A 14,291-nucleotide genomic window follows, 5' to 3' on the forward strand; every position below is an offset into this window, starting at 1 on the left:
GTTTCTATCCTCAGATAAAGTGAACTTTAAACCAGAGTTAATCAGAAGGGACAAAGAAGGCCATTTCAAACTGCTTACAGGAATTATACATCAACAAGACATAATGCCCCAAATGATGGAGCATCTATGTACGTCAAACAAACACTTCTCGATTTCAAGAATCAAATAGACCACAACACAATAATACTGGGTGTCTTTAACATGCCTCTGTCACCACTGGATAGATCCTCTGAACAAAAACCAAAGCAGCTATAGAAGTAAAAAAATACAATTGATAATTTAGACTGAACAGACAGAATATTTCATTCATCAAAGACTAAATACACTTTCTTCTAAGCAGCACACGGATCCTTCTCTAATAAAGACTGTTATGTAAGCTATCACATATGTTGGCATGCAATTGTAATTTAATCTTAATATATTCCTAGCATCTATTATTATTATTGTTATTTTGATAGCTCCCTTTCATTGATGTTAATTTTTGTGTTCTTGCTTTTTTCTTTATTAGACTTGCTTGATTTTTATCAAATTTTAGCTGTATTATTTCTTCTTTATTCATATATTTCTGCTCCTACTTTTATTTTTTCCTACTACATAATTGAAAATAATTTGCTATTCTAGCTTCTTTCTGAACAAATACTTTAAGTTATAAATGTTCATCTGAGTACTGTTTCATTCCAGAGGTCCTGATATTTTAAGCCTTAATTATCACTTAGTTCAAAGCACTTTTTATTCACTTTTCTTTTGATGTCTTCCTTGACTTCTGAGATATTTATGAGTGTGCCATTTAATTTGGAAATAGTTGACATGTGGGGGTGGGGTTTTATATATCTTAAGGTGATTGATTTCTAATGTAATAAATCATGCAGGAAACACAGTCTGCATGATTTCAAAATTTTTAAAAATGTAATGGAAATGCTTTTTATATTATTTGTGTTGTTTACCTACATGTCAAAACTGATCAAATTGCATATTTCAAATATGTGCATGTTACTGTACTTCAATTTTACCTCAATAAAGTTTTGAAAAAAAAGAATAGTGAGTTACCAGGCATTAAAAATTCCATATATCTTTTTTGAGGGTGCACAACTCAAGCCATATCAGGTTCCTACAAAAATTTTCCACCTCGTTTACTGGGTTAAAAAGATATTCTTATGTTACAGCTATGTTACAAGTAATATGTGATATTTTGCATGAACTAGAATATTAAATTCATTAAATCATTTCACTGCACATCTGAATAAATAAGAGTTCATAGTTATCTATCTTGACAACAGTTCCCTCAGAAAGGACATGCAGAAGACTTCAGGAGACTTGCATGCTGATTGGGAGAGTCTGTGTGGAGGCCCCGGAGATGTAATTCCTGGAAATCAGACCCAGATTCCATGAATACAGTACTTTACCAAATTTGTAGATAGCAGTTGAACAGCTGACTCATACTTCTGGAGTTTTGAAAAACACACTACGCCACAGTACATACTGATGTCTACACTCAAAAATAAATGAGGAGAAAGCTCCCCCAAACTGCGGGGGGAATCAGCGTGGGCAGAGACACTATGTTCTGCTGGCTTCTGGGACAACCTCTGTGTCTACTCTTTGTTAAGGTTTTGCTTCTGTCAATGTCACATCATTTTTCACAGCCAAACACTTTAAAAGCATGTAGCACCTATAAACACATTCCTTTCAGAGACAAGAAAGCAGAACTTTTTAAAAAAAGCAGTGCAAAGTCATGCAGAAGTGTCTATGGAGATATTACCCAGTCAAAATATTCAGGGATTCTGAGAGTGTTTTGTTTGAGAAGTAACTCAGAAGACAGCAGCCTCCAAAATTCTTGAGAAGCTGTGCTGATTAGAAATGCCTACTTTATAACTCCACAACATGTGATTTGAGCCAACTCCATTTACTTTATACAAGTACGGTTGTCTCTGTGCTCAAGCTACTAAGCAAAATTTTATCATGTGATGGTCAGTGAAATCACTCAAGAACCTCAGTGAGGCTGGTTCCTTGGAACAACTTGTTTGAAGGAAAAAGGGCAGAGACGAGCTGGTGATGCTGAGAATCAGACACTGAAGCCATGATTCCTGGCAGAGAAAGATGGAAAAGCAAATGGACTTTTATGGGGCTGTGGCAGGGTCCGGCGATAATGCCGGCTTTGGAGTCAACTTACACAGCTCTGTCCTGTGTCATTTGAGTGCCTCCACAAATTGTTTAATTTTTTTAGTGTTCCTGCAGGATAGGAACAATGAAAATCATTTTATGGCATTGTGATGAAAAGAAAATTTTGTTACTACTAGAGATTCGTGGGTCTCGACATAGCTCAACTCAAGTCAGAATCCCAGGGGGGAGGCCTGAGCATCTGTATACTGCATCACCACCAGGTTTTGGAATACTGAAACTCTTGAGGTGCTTAGAGACATGGATCACCAGCGGTATATACAGTGCCTAGAACAGAGCACGTGGCATCTTGGCATTTTTGAATGGATGCTGGCTTTTTGTCAGCCTCTTCCCTGAATGGAAGTGCAGAGAGGAAAGCACGTGCTCATGTCATGTGCCACAGTAGAGTGGGGTGGCAGGCTCATTCTTCCACTCTTACTCCAGATGAGCAAATGTTCTGGGAAATAACATGTTTAGATAGGATTCCAGGTTTATGAGTTGTTGTTCTTACCATGTGTCATGACTGCAGGGTCATTTTGGGGAACTACATTTTACCTTTCAAAATGATTTCAACATTTAATTATATGACATGTTCAAACTGATTACTGGAATTTTTCTGTTGATAGCCAAAAAAATAATCTGGCTATCCTTATCTCTATTTTCAAAATGTTCAAGTCTTGTTTCAAACTGTTTTTTCCTTAAGTGGAGAACATCTAGCTAATCTTACATGGTACCAGACTACTGCATGGTAACTCTTGAACAGCACAGAAAATCAAGTAAGGTTGTCTGTATGATGTGGAAAAAAGCTGATTTGTAAAAAGAGCATTTATTTTTTGGAGACAAAGATAATAAATACCATTTCTTAATTAAGAAGATCATTAGAATGTTGACTTAATTTTGTAGAAACTGATAGGAGATCTCTTCATTATTCTATCCAAAATAACTTCCAGTTGTGAATTTCTTCCAAGAAATAGGTTGCACTTATTTTGGGAGAACTTCTGATAGCAGCTGATAATTGCAACTGTATCAGGGACAAAAAATATTATTTGTGAGTATGAACAACTTCTTGACCTCTTCTGGCTCATGAAAGACAATTGGTGCTGTTCTCTCAAAAACCAGTCCTTATTATTCAGATTACTGTCATTGGGGTACTTAGTAAATAGACATGCACGACTCCCATTTGAATGTGAGAGCGGAGGGAGAAGTAATGAAACCAGGACAAAACATGGCAGTAAATTCTTATGGTTTGGATCTAGAAATGTCCCCCCAAAAGTCATATGTTAGGCAACACAGGAATGTTCAGAGGTGACGAGATTGGATTATGAGAGCTATAACCACATCAGTGGATTAATCCATTTGATGCATTATTAATTTAAATGTACTTCTGGGTGGTAATTGTAGGCAGGTGTGTGTGACTTGGAGCAGGCAAGTTACTGGGGATGTGGCCTTGGACTTTATTTTTCTGTCCCCCGACCCCCCTCTCTCCCGGTTCTCTGCCATACCCTCTGCTATCATGTTCAACCTCACTTTTGTCCAGAGTAATCAGCTCAGCCAGCCATGGACTCAGAACTTTGAATCCATGGGCCAAAATGAACTTTTCCTCTTCTAAGTTGTTCTTGTCAGATATTTTGCTCCTAGTGACAAAAAACTGATTTACATAGAAGTGAGAAACCTTTGTAGGTTGGGGTGAGCAATAATGCACAAGGAAACAATCTGGGAGAGCAGCTGCCAACTAAAAAAACAAAACAAAACAGATTAAAACTGTGGAAGTTATTTTTCAACTTCCTGACTGATTTGTGACTGCTGCACAAAGCTCAGATTAGACTGCAGGATTTAAATGGATTTCACAACTTAACTGAATACAATAAAATGAAAATTTGTTATCTCAAGAAAACTGACTATGTATATACAAATACCATTTATCAATATCCTGTTGGTTTGGATGATGATAAACTTATGATCCAAGGTGAGTAGGCTCCCAAACTCTAGTTTTAAGGATGTGTATGTTAATCCTCTTGGATTAACATCAATATATATATTCAGGCGAATTGCTTAGCAACCAAAAGAATATGAAGCACATGAAGAATTGAGGGAAATGAATTTTTCTTGAGAATTCCATTGTCTGGTCCTTTGAGAAGCAGGCTTCTTTCCTTTGGGAACTATATTAGTATTTCAAACAGTACAGGCTGACAAACGTGCACAACCAAGGACAGCTTCCTGGGTATATTACCTGTGCAGCCTCAGGAAACCCCATGCTTTGAGGGCCCCAGTACTAACTTAGTGCTGTCTTGCTGCCCTCTTGAAATTCAGAAGAACTTTTAAGAAAGAGACATGGTATTTTCATTTTTCACTAGGCTCCACTAATTATGTAGACGAGCTTGTGTATAAATGATAGAAATAGATATCTATTCCAGATTCTTTATTAAGCAGTCACAAGACTAGTTTCTTTCTTTATTTATTTATTGTTTTTTGCAGTGCTGGGGATTTGAACCCAGGGCCTTGTGCTTCTGAGGCAAGCACTCTACCAACTGAGCTACATCCCCAGCCCAAGACTAATTTATTTTTAGGTTAAAATGTTTTTTTGAATACATAACACATTAACCTGGTTCAAAATGCTATAATTATTAAAAGTTTGACAAAAAAATGTTTTTTTCCTCTCTGTTCCTATTTATCTAGTTTCAATATCTTTTCCATGTAACCACCATTATTAGTTTCTTATGCTGTATTCTTCCAGTTTTTTTCTGCATACAAAAGAAATATGAATGTAGTCTTATTTGTCTTCATTTTATTTTAAAGAAAGGGTAAAGATAAAACATACTTTCTGCGCTTATTTTTGCCCTTTAATATTTTTTGGCATCTTAAACATATCTGCACACAAGAAACTTCCTGTGTCTTTTTAAAAATTTATTTATTTATTTTTATTGTAAACAAATGGAATAGACCTTGTTTCTCTGTTTGTACATGAAGTAGAGGCATACCATTTGTGTAATCATACATTTACATAGGGTAATGGTGTTTGATTCATTCTGTTATTTTTTCCTTCCCCCGCCCCTCCCATCTCTCTTTTCCCTCTATACAGTCCTTCCTTCCTCCATTCTTGCCTCCCTCCCACCCTTCATTATGTATCATCATCCGTTTATCAGTGAGATCATTCTTCCTTTGGTTTTTTGAGATTGGCTTATCTCACTTAATATGATATTCTCCAATTTCATCCATTTGCCTGCAAATGCCATAATTTTATTATTCTTTATGGCTAAGTAATATTCCATTATATATATATATATATATATATATATATATATATACCACAGTTTCTTTATCCATTCATCAATTGAAGGACATCTAGATTGGTTCCACAATCTGGCTATTGTGAAATGAGCAGCTATGAACATTAATGTGGCTGTATCTCTGTAGTATGCTGATTTTAAGTCCTTTGAGTATAGGCCAAGGAGTGGGATAGCTGGGTCAAATGGTGGGTCCATTCCAAGATTTCTGAAGAATCTCCATATTGCTTTCCAGAGTGGCTGCTCTAATTTGCAACCCCACCAGCAATGTATGAGTGTACCTTTTTCCCCACATCCTCTCCAACAACTATTGTTGCTTGTGATCTTGATAATCGCCATTCTAACTGGGGTGGGGTGAGATGGAATCTTAGGGTAGTTTTGATTTGCATTTCTCTTATTACTAGTGATGGTGAACATTTCTTCATATGTTTGTTGATTGCTTGTAGATCTTCTTCTGTGAAGTGTCTATTCATTTCCTTAGCCCATTTGTTGATTGGGCTGTTTGTCTTCTTGGTTTAAAATTTTTTGAATTCTTTTTTTTTCTTCTTTTTTATTGTAAACAAATGGGATACATGTTGTTTCTCTGTTTGTACATGGAGTAAACGCATACCATTTGTGTAATCATAAATGTAAATAGGGCAATGTTGTTTGATTCATTCTGTTATTTTTTCCCTTCCCCACCACCCCTCTCACCCCTCTTTTCCTTCTATACAATCCTTCCTTCCTCCATTCTTGCCACGCTCCCTAACCCTAACCCTAACCCTAACTCTAACACGAACCCCTCCCACCCCTCATTATGTGTCATCATCCTCTTATCAGCGAGATCATTCTTCCTTTGGTTTTTTGAGATTGGCTTATCTACTTAGCATGATATTCTCCAATTCCATCCATTTGCCTGCAAATGCCATAATTTTATCATTCTTTATGGCGGAGTAATATTCCATTGTATATATATACCACAGTTTCTTTATCCATTCATCAAATTGAAGGACATCTAGGTTGGTTTCACAATCTGGTTATTGTGAATTGAGCAGCTATGAACATTGATGTGGTTGCATCACTGTAGTATGCTGATTTTAAGTCCTTTGGGTATAGGCCAAGGAGTGGGATAGCTGGGTCAAATGGTGGTTCCATTCCAAGTTTTCTGAGGAATCTCCATACTGCTTTCCAGAGTGGCTGCACTAATTTGCAACCCCACCAGCAATGTATGAGTGTACCTTTTTCCCCACATCCTCGCCAACACCTATTGTTGCTTGTGTTCTTGATAATTACCATTCTAATTGGGGTGAGATGGAATCTTAGGGTAGTTTTGATTTGCATTTCTCTTATTACTAGAGATGTTGAACATTTTTTCATATATCTGTTGATTTCTTGTACATCTTCTTCTGTGAAGTGTTTGTTCATTTCCTTAGCCCATTTGTTGATTGGATTATTTGTATTCTTGGTGTAGAGTTTTTTGAGTTCTTTATATATTCTGGAAATTAGTGCTCTATCTGAAATATGAGTGACAAAGATTTTCTCCCACTCTGTAGCCTCTCTCTTCACATTACTGATAGTTTCCTTTGCTGAGAGAAAGCTATTTAGTTTGAATCTATCCCAGTTATTGATTCTTGCTTTTATTTCTTGTGCTATGGGAGTCCTGTTAAGGAATTCTGATCCTAAGCCAACATGTTGAAAACTTGGACCTACTTTTTCTTCCATAAGATGAAGGGTCTCTGGTCTGATTCCGAGGTTCTTGATCCATTTTGAGTTGAGTTTTGTGCAGGGTGAGAGATAGGGATTTCATTTCATTCTGTTACATATGGATTTCCAGTTTTCCCAGCACCATTTGTTGAAGAGGCTATGTTTTCTCCATTGCATATTTTTGGCACCTTTGTCTAGTATGAGAAAATTGTATTTATTTGGGTTTGGGTCCATGTCCTCTATTCTGTACCATTGATCTACCTGTCTATTTTTGTACCAATACCATGCTGTTTTTGTTACTATTGCTTTGTATTATAGTTAAAGTTCTGGTATTGAGATACCCCTTGCTTCACTCTTCCGGCTAAGGATTGCCTTAGCTGGGTTTTCTTATTCTTCCAGATGAATTTCACGATCGCTTGTTCTATTTCTGTGAGGTATGTCATTGGGAGTTTAATTCGAATTAATTTAATTGAATCTGTATAGAACTTTTGGTAGTATGGCCATTTTGACAATATTAATTCTGCCTATCCAAGAACATGGGAGATCTTTCCATCTTCTAAGATTTTCTTTAATTTCTTTCTTTAGTGTTGTATAGTTCTCATTGTAGAGGTCTTTCACTTCTTTTGTTAGATTGATTCCAAAGTATTTTATTTTTTTCGAGGCTATTGTGAATGGGGTAGTTTTCCTAACTTCTCTTTTTGAAGATTCACCACTTATGTATAAAAATGCATTAGATTTATGGGCATTGATCTTGTAACCTGCTACTTTACTGAAAACACCTATGAGTTCTAAAAGTTTTCTGGTGGAATTTCCCGGTTCCTCTAAATATATAATCATGTCATCAGCGAACAGGGATAGTTTGAGTTCTTCTTTTCCTATTCGTATCCCTTTAATTTCTTTGGTCTCTCTAATTGCTCTGGCTAGAGTTTCAAGGACAATGTTGAATAGAAGTGGTGAAAGAGGGAATCCCTGCCTTGTTCCAGTTTTTAGGGGGAATGCTTTCAGTTTTTCACCATTTAAAATGATATTAAGCCATGGGCTTGGCATAAATGGCCTTTACAATGTTAAGGAATGTTCCCGCTATCCCTATTTTTTATAGTGTTTTGAGCATGAAGGGGTGCTGTATTTTATCGAATGCTTTTTCTGCATCTATCGAAATAATCATGTGATTCTTGACTTTAAGTCTGTTGTATGGTGAATGACATTTATTGATTTCCGGATGTTGAACCAACCTTGCATCCCTGGGATAAAACCCGCTTGATCGTGGTGCACTATCTTTTTAATATATTTTTGTATGCGATTTGCTAAAATTTTGTTGAGAATTTTTGCGTCGATGTTCATTAAGGATATTGGTATGAAATTTTCTTTCCTCAATGTGTCTCTGTTTGGTTTAGGTATCAGGGTGATATTGGCTTCATAGAATGAGTTTGGGAGGGCTCCCTCCTCTTCTATTTCATGGAATATTTTGAGGAGTATTGGAATGAGCTCTTCTTTAAAGGTTTTGTAGAACTCGGCTGAGAATCCATCTGGTCCTGGACTTTTCTTTGTTGGTAGGCTTTTGATGACTTCTTCTATTTCAATACTTGAAATTGATCTATCTAAACTGTGTATGTCCTCCTGGTTCACTTTAGGTAATTCATATATCTCTAGAAACCTGTTAATGTCTTTGAGATTTTCTATTTTGTTGAAGTATAGATTTTCAAAATAGCTTCTAATTATGTTTTGTATTTCACTGTGTCTGCCGTGATATTTCCTTGTTCATTTCAAACTTTAGTAATTTGCGTTTTTCTCTCCTTCTCTTTGTTAGTGTGACTAAGGGTTTATCAATTTTGTTTATTTTTTCAAAGAACCAACTGTTATTTTGTCAATTTTTTCAATTGTTTCAATTTCATTGATTTCAGCTCTGATTTTAATTATTTCCTGTCTTCTACTACTTTTGGTGTTGGTCTGCTCTTCTTTTTCTGGTCTCTGAACTGTGGTGTTAGGTCATTTATTTTTTGATTTTTTCTTCTTTTATTAAATGTGCTCCATGAAATAAATCTTCCTCTAAGTAGTGCTTTCATAGTGTCCCAGAGATTTTGATATGATGTGTCTTTGTTCTCGCTTACCTCTAAGAATTTTTTTATTTCCCTCCTGAAGTCCTCTGTTATGCACTCATCATAGAATAGTATATTATTTAATCTCCAGGTGTTGGAGTAGTTTCCATTTTTCACTCTGTCATTTATTTCTAATTTCAATCCATTATGATCTGATAGAATACAAGGTAGTATCTTTGTCTTCTTGTATTTGCTAACAGTAGCTTTGTGGCATAAAATATGGTCTATTTTAGAGAAGGATCCATGTGCTGCTGAGAAGAAATATATTTGTTCTTTGTTGGATTGTATATTCTATATATGTCCGTTAAGTCTAAATTATTGATTGTGTTATTGAGATCTATGGTTTCTTTGTTCAATTTTTGTTTGGAAGATCTATTCAGTGGTGAGAGAGGTGTGTTAAAATCACCTAGTATTATTGTGTTGTGGTCTATTTGATTTCTGGAATTGAGAAGGATTTGTTTGATGTACATGGATGAGCCGATGTTCAGGCATAGATATTTATGATTGTTATATCTTGCTGATTTATGCTTCCCTTAAGCAGTATGTAATGTCCTTCTTTATCCCTTCTGACTAGTTTTGGCTTAAAGTCCACATTATCTGAAATGAGGATGGATACTCCAGCTTTTTTGCTCTGTCCGTGTGCATGGTATGTTTTATCCCATCCTTTCACCTTTAGTCTGTGGGTATCTTTTCTATGAGATGAGTCTCTTGCTGGCAGCGTATTGTCGGATCTTTCATTTTAATCCAATCTGCCATTCTGTGTCTTTTGATTGATGAGTTCAGGCCATTAACATTCATGGTTATTATTGTGATATGATTTGTATTCCTAGTCATTTGACTCATTTTTGTTTTTTGACATGAGTTGGTTTCCCCTTTATTTGGCTATTCCTTTAGGCTAGTTCCTCCTGTTGCTGATTTGCATCGTTGTTTTTCATCTCTTCCTCATGAAATATTTTGCTGAGAATGTTCTGTAATGCTGGCTTTCTTTTTGTAAATTCTTTTAGCTTTTGTTTATCATGGAAGGATTTTATTTCGTCATCAAATCTGAAGGTAAGTTTTGCTGGGTATAAGATTCTTGGTTGGCATTTGTTTTCTTTCAGAACTTGAAAAATGTTGTTCCAGGCCCTTCTTGCTTTTAGGGTATGGGTTGAAAAATCTGCTGATATTCTTATTGGTTTCCCTGAATGTAATTTGATTCTTTTTTCTCGCAGCCTTTAAAATTTTGTCTTTATTTTGTATGTTAGGTATTTTCATTATAATATGCCTTGGTGTAGGTATGTTGTAATTTTGTATATTTGGAGTCCTATAAGCCTCTTGTACTTGATTTTCCATTTCATTCCTCAGATTTGGGAATTTTTCTGATATTATTTCATTGAACAGATAGTTCATTCTTTTGGTCTGTTTCTCTGTGCCTTCCTCAATCCCAATAATTCTTAAATTTGGCCTCTCCATGATATCCCATAATTTTTGTAGATTCTGTTCATGATTTCTTACCATCTTCTCTGTTTGGTCAACTTTGTTTTCAAGATTAAATATTTTGTTTTCAATGTCTGAGGTTCTGTCTTCTAGGTGTTCTATCCTATTGGTTATGGTTTCTATGGAGTTTTTAACTTGGTTTATTGTTTCCTTCATTTCAAGGATTTCTGTTTGTTTTTGTTTTCAGTATCTCTAACTCTTTATTGAAATTATCTCTTGCTTCCCATATTTGCTCTTTTAACTGTTGATTGGCATGGTCATTCAAAGACTGCATTTGCTCTTTCATCTCATAGTTTGCTTCTTTGATCATTTTAATTATGTACATTCTGAACTCCCTTTCTGACATTTCATCTTCCATGTTGATATTGGATTTTATTTTGTAGCATCTAGATTTGTTTGGAACATTTTCTTCCCTTGTTTTCTCATATTGCTCAAGTATCTACCCCTCTAGTAGTGAAACACTGAGATATTGCAGATTTCCTCTATTGTCTTATAGTGTCCCTATGGATTTCCAATAACTCATCTCCTAGCCTTCAGTAGCCTGAAGTCTTAGTGGAACTTGATAATGCAGTGCTCCACAAGGCCCCTCTAGGTGTGGTGGCCTTCAGGTGGGGTATATTCCCTGCTGGTAGGCAAAGGCGCCTCCACTTGTTGACTGATGGTCAGCCAAAGGGGTCTAGACTGAGGCCTGGGGCATGGGTGGTCTGGGCTTGTGTCTCTGGTTCTACCTCCCTGGTGGGGAAAATCTCACCTGGCCGGGAAGACTCACCCAGTGGGGACGTCTCTCTGGGTAGCTCTCCTTCGAGAAGTTCCCTTCAGTTCAGAAGTACCACCTGGGCTGGGCAGCCCTCCTCTGCAACGTTCCCTGGGATCTGGAACTACTGCCTGGGTGGGACCCTGGCCCTGAGAGGGACTCTCTGGCTGATCAGCCTTCCTGTGTGATGTTCCCTGGGGTCCAGACCTACCGCATGGGCCAGGAAGCCTCACCCTGCACCGAAGTCTCTCACTGGGTGGCCCTCTTGTGAGAAGCTGCCTGTGGTCCAGTCCTGCTGCCCAGGCCTGGGACCCTCACTCTGCACTGAAGCCTCTCGCTGAGCGGCCCCTCCTCTCCAATGCTCTTGGTTGACCGGGTTCACTGCTCCAGTGGGGGAGTCTTGCTGGGCAACTGTGCTCCACAAAGTTCCCTGTGTGACTACTGCCCCATCTGGGGAATCTTGCCCAGTGGGAGAGACTCACCTGGTGGCTCTGAGTTGGTCCTGAGTCTCTCAATACCTCCTCTTCGTGAATCCTGAGTCCTGGAGTGACATGAAATGCAGTCATCCTCTAGTCCCTTGCTGTGTCTTTTGCACAAGCTTCATAGACAGTCACTCTATCAGTGACCAGCCATTTATTTTGTTGGTCCCTATTGATGGACAGTTGGCTCATTCCTACTCTTTTCTGTTTATCATCAAGGCTGAAATGGGTAACATTGTGCACTTGTCTGGCTAGTATATCAGTATAGCCACAGGAAAAATTATCCAAAATAGAATTGTTTAACTAAAGGTTATAAATATTTTTGATCTCAATAGATATGCCAAACTGGTCCCCAATTAAGACATAATTGATACCAATGACACATGAAAGCTAAATTATATTGTTATGTTTTGTGCATGTATGAATATGTAGCAACAAATTCAAATTATATAAGTATAACTAAAATGCACTAATTTAAAAATATGAAAAAAATGGGGAAAAAAAGAAATTCTGCCTGACTTTCCATCTCCAGCCTCCTGGCTTGCCCTTGGATTTTGGACTTACGGCTGTGACATCAACTTCCACCTGAATTTCTATCCTGTTGGCTTGCCATATATATTTCAGATTTGCCAGTCCCTGAAATTTCATGAGTTATTTCCTTAAAATAAAAGTCTATCTATCTATCTACCTACCTATCTATCTGTAAAATGAGAGAGAGAGAGAGAGAGAGAGAGAGAGAGAGAGAGGGAGAGAGAGAGAAAGAAATATATGTCAAGTACCAAAGACATTTGTCACTTTTTCAACCTCCAGTGCATTTATATATGGATACATGTTCACATACATATGTGCTTATGATAATTATATATACATACACTTACAATATAGATTGCACATATAAACAGATGTGTGTGGTGTATATGCACACTCACACATAGTTATGATACATACATAGATGAAGTCAGTTATTCATATCCATTGAGTCTGTATTTGTGGATTCAACCAACCACTGATAGAAAATATTAGAAAAATATTTTGTCTATACTGAACATGTATAAACTTTTTCTTGTTATTACCCCTAAACAATACAGCATAAAAACTATTTCCATGGGTTTACATTATATTTTTATAAATAACCTAGAGATAATTTGAAGTATATGATATATGTAGTTTATATGCAAATAGTATGCCATTTTACATAAGGAACTCGAGCTTCCATGGATTTTAGTATTCATGGGAGATCCTGGAACCAATACTCTCACAGGTACTGAGGGATAACATATACACTTGTGAGATTATATATATATATATATATATATATATATATATATAAAACATACAATATATATTATATTTAACATGATGTGATGAACATAATGCATATCATATATGTATATAAATATATATATATACACACATGTACACTTATGATTAGAGTTTGATTATAAAGGATACAGATTAGGACGAGCCAATTGAAGAGACGTGCAAGGGCAAGATCTGGAAACATCTTGAACCCTATGTCCTTTTCCTGCTTTCAATATATTAAAAAAAATTACATTAGACTGTGTTTTCAACTGAGCCTTTTAGTGGCTGGGTTGGTTTTCCTGTCACATCACTAAATAATCCAAGACTGTGTAGTTTGAATTCACACATGTTAGCATAAGAGGAATCAGGCTGGTGTTTATATAAGTGTCACTGCTTTTAAGCGGAGGTGCTTTCTTGGAAGCAAGAGGCAGATTTGTCATACGTGGTGATAGTGTTTTGATTTCCCAGTCAATTGTGGGTCTGGACCAGCTGAGTTTTCCAGTCTTAGGAAGTGTTGTTGCACATACACCATGGCGTTGCATGCATAAAACAGGGGTGGCAAAACTAAATGTGAGTCTCAGTGTGTATTGCTAGACTTGAATGTTCTGGGAAAATACTACTACTTGGAGAAATTCTAAAAAGGGGGTATCTGGACATTTGCTTGAAACTGGAAACTGGTTCTTTTCATCACTGAATTGCACACATGTACGCATGCATGCACCCACACTAAACCATAAAAGAATATTCCAAATGTGGGCCTGAAAAATTATATACTTGACCACAACTAAACTATGAAGATAGTTTTTCATAAATAAAGAGATAGAGGAATGAGAAGGTAAATAAATAATAGTGTTTTCTATTCACATAGGGAGCAATTTTGAAAATCTCCCTTGGTTTTTCAAACCAAATCAAACACTGATTTAGTTGCCAAAATACTGCAATGTTGGGAGAATTCCTAGTTCTTGGCTGGCAGCAGTGAATGTCGTAAGTGTGTAAGGAAAACCTGCAGGGAGGCGCGTTCTGTTTCTCCTACCTAGGAAAGTAAACAACTGCCCCAAGTTGA

Source organism: Sciurus vulgaris (assembly GCF_902686455.1).
Source record: "Sciurus vulgaris genome assembly, chromosome: 10".
Classification (NCBI taxonomy): Eukaryota; Metazoa; Chordata; class Mammalia; order Rodentia; family Sciuridae; genus Sciurus; species Sciurus vulgaris.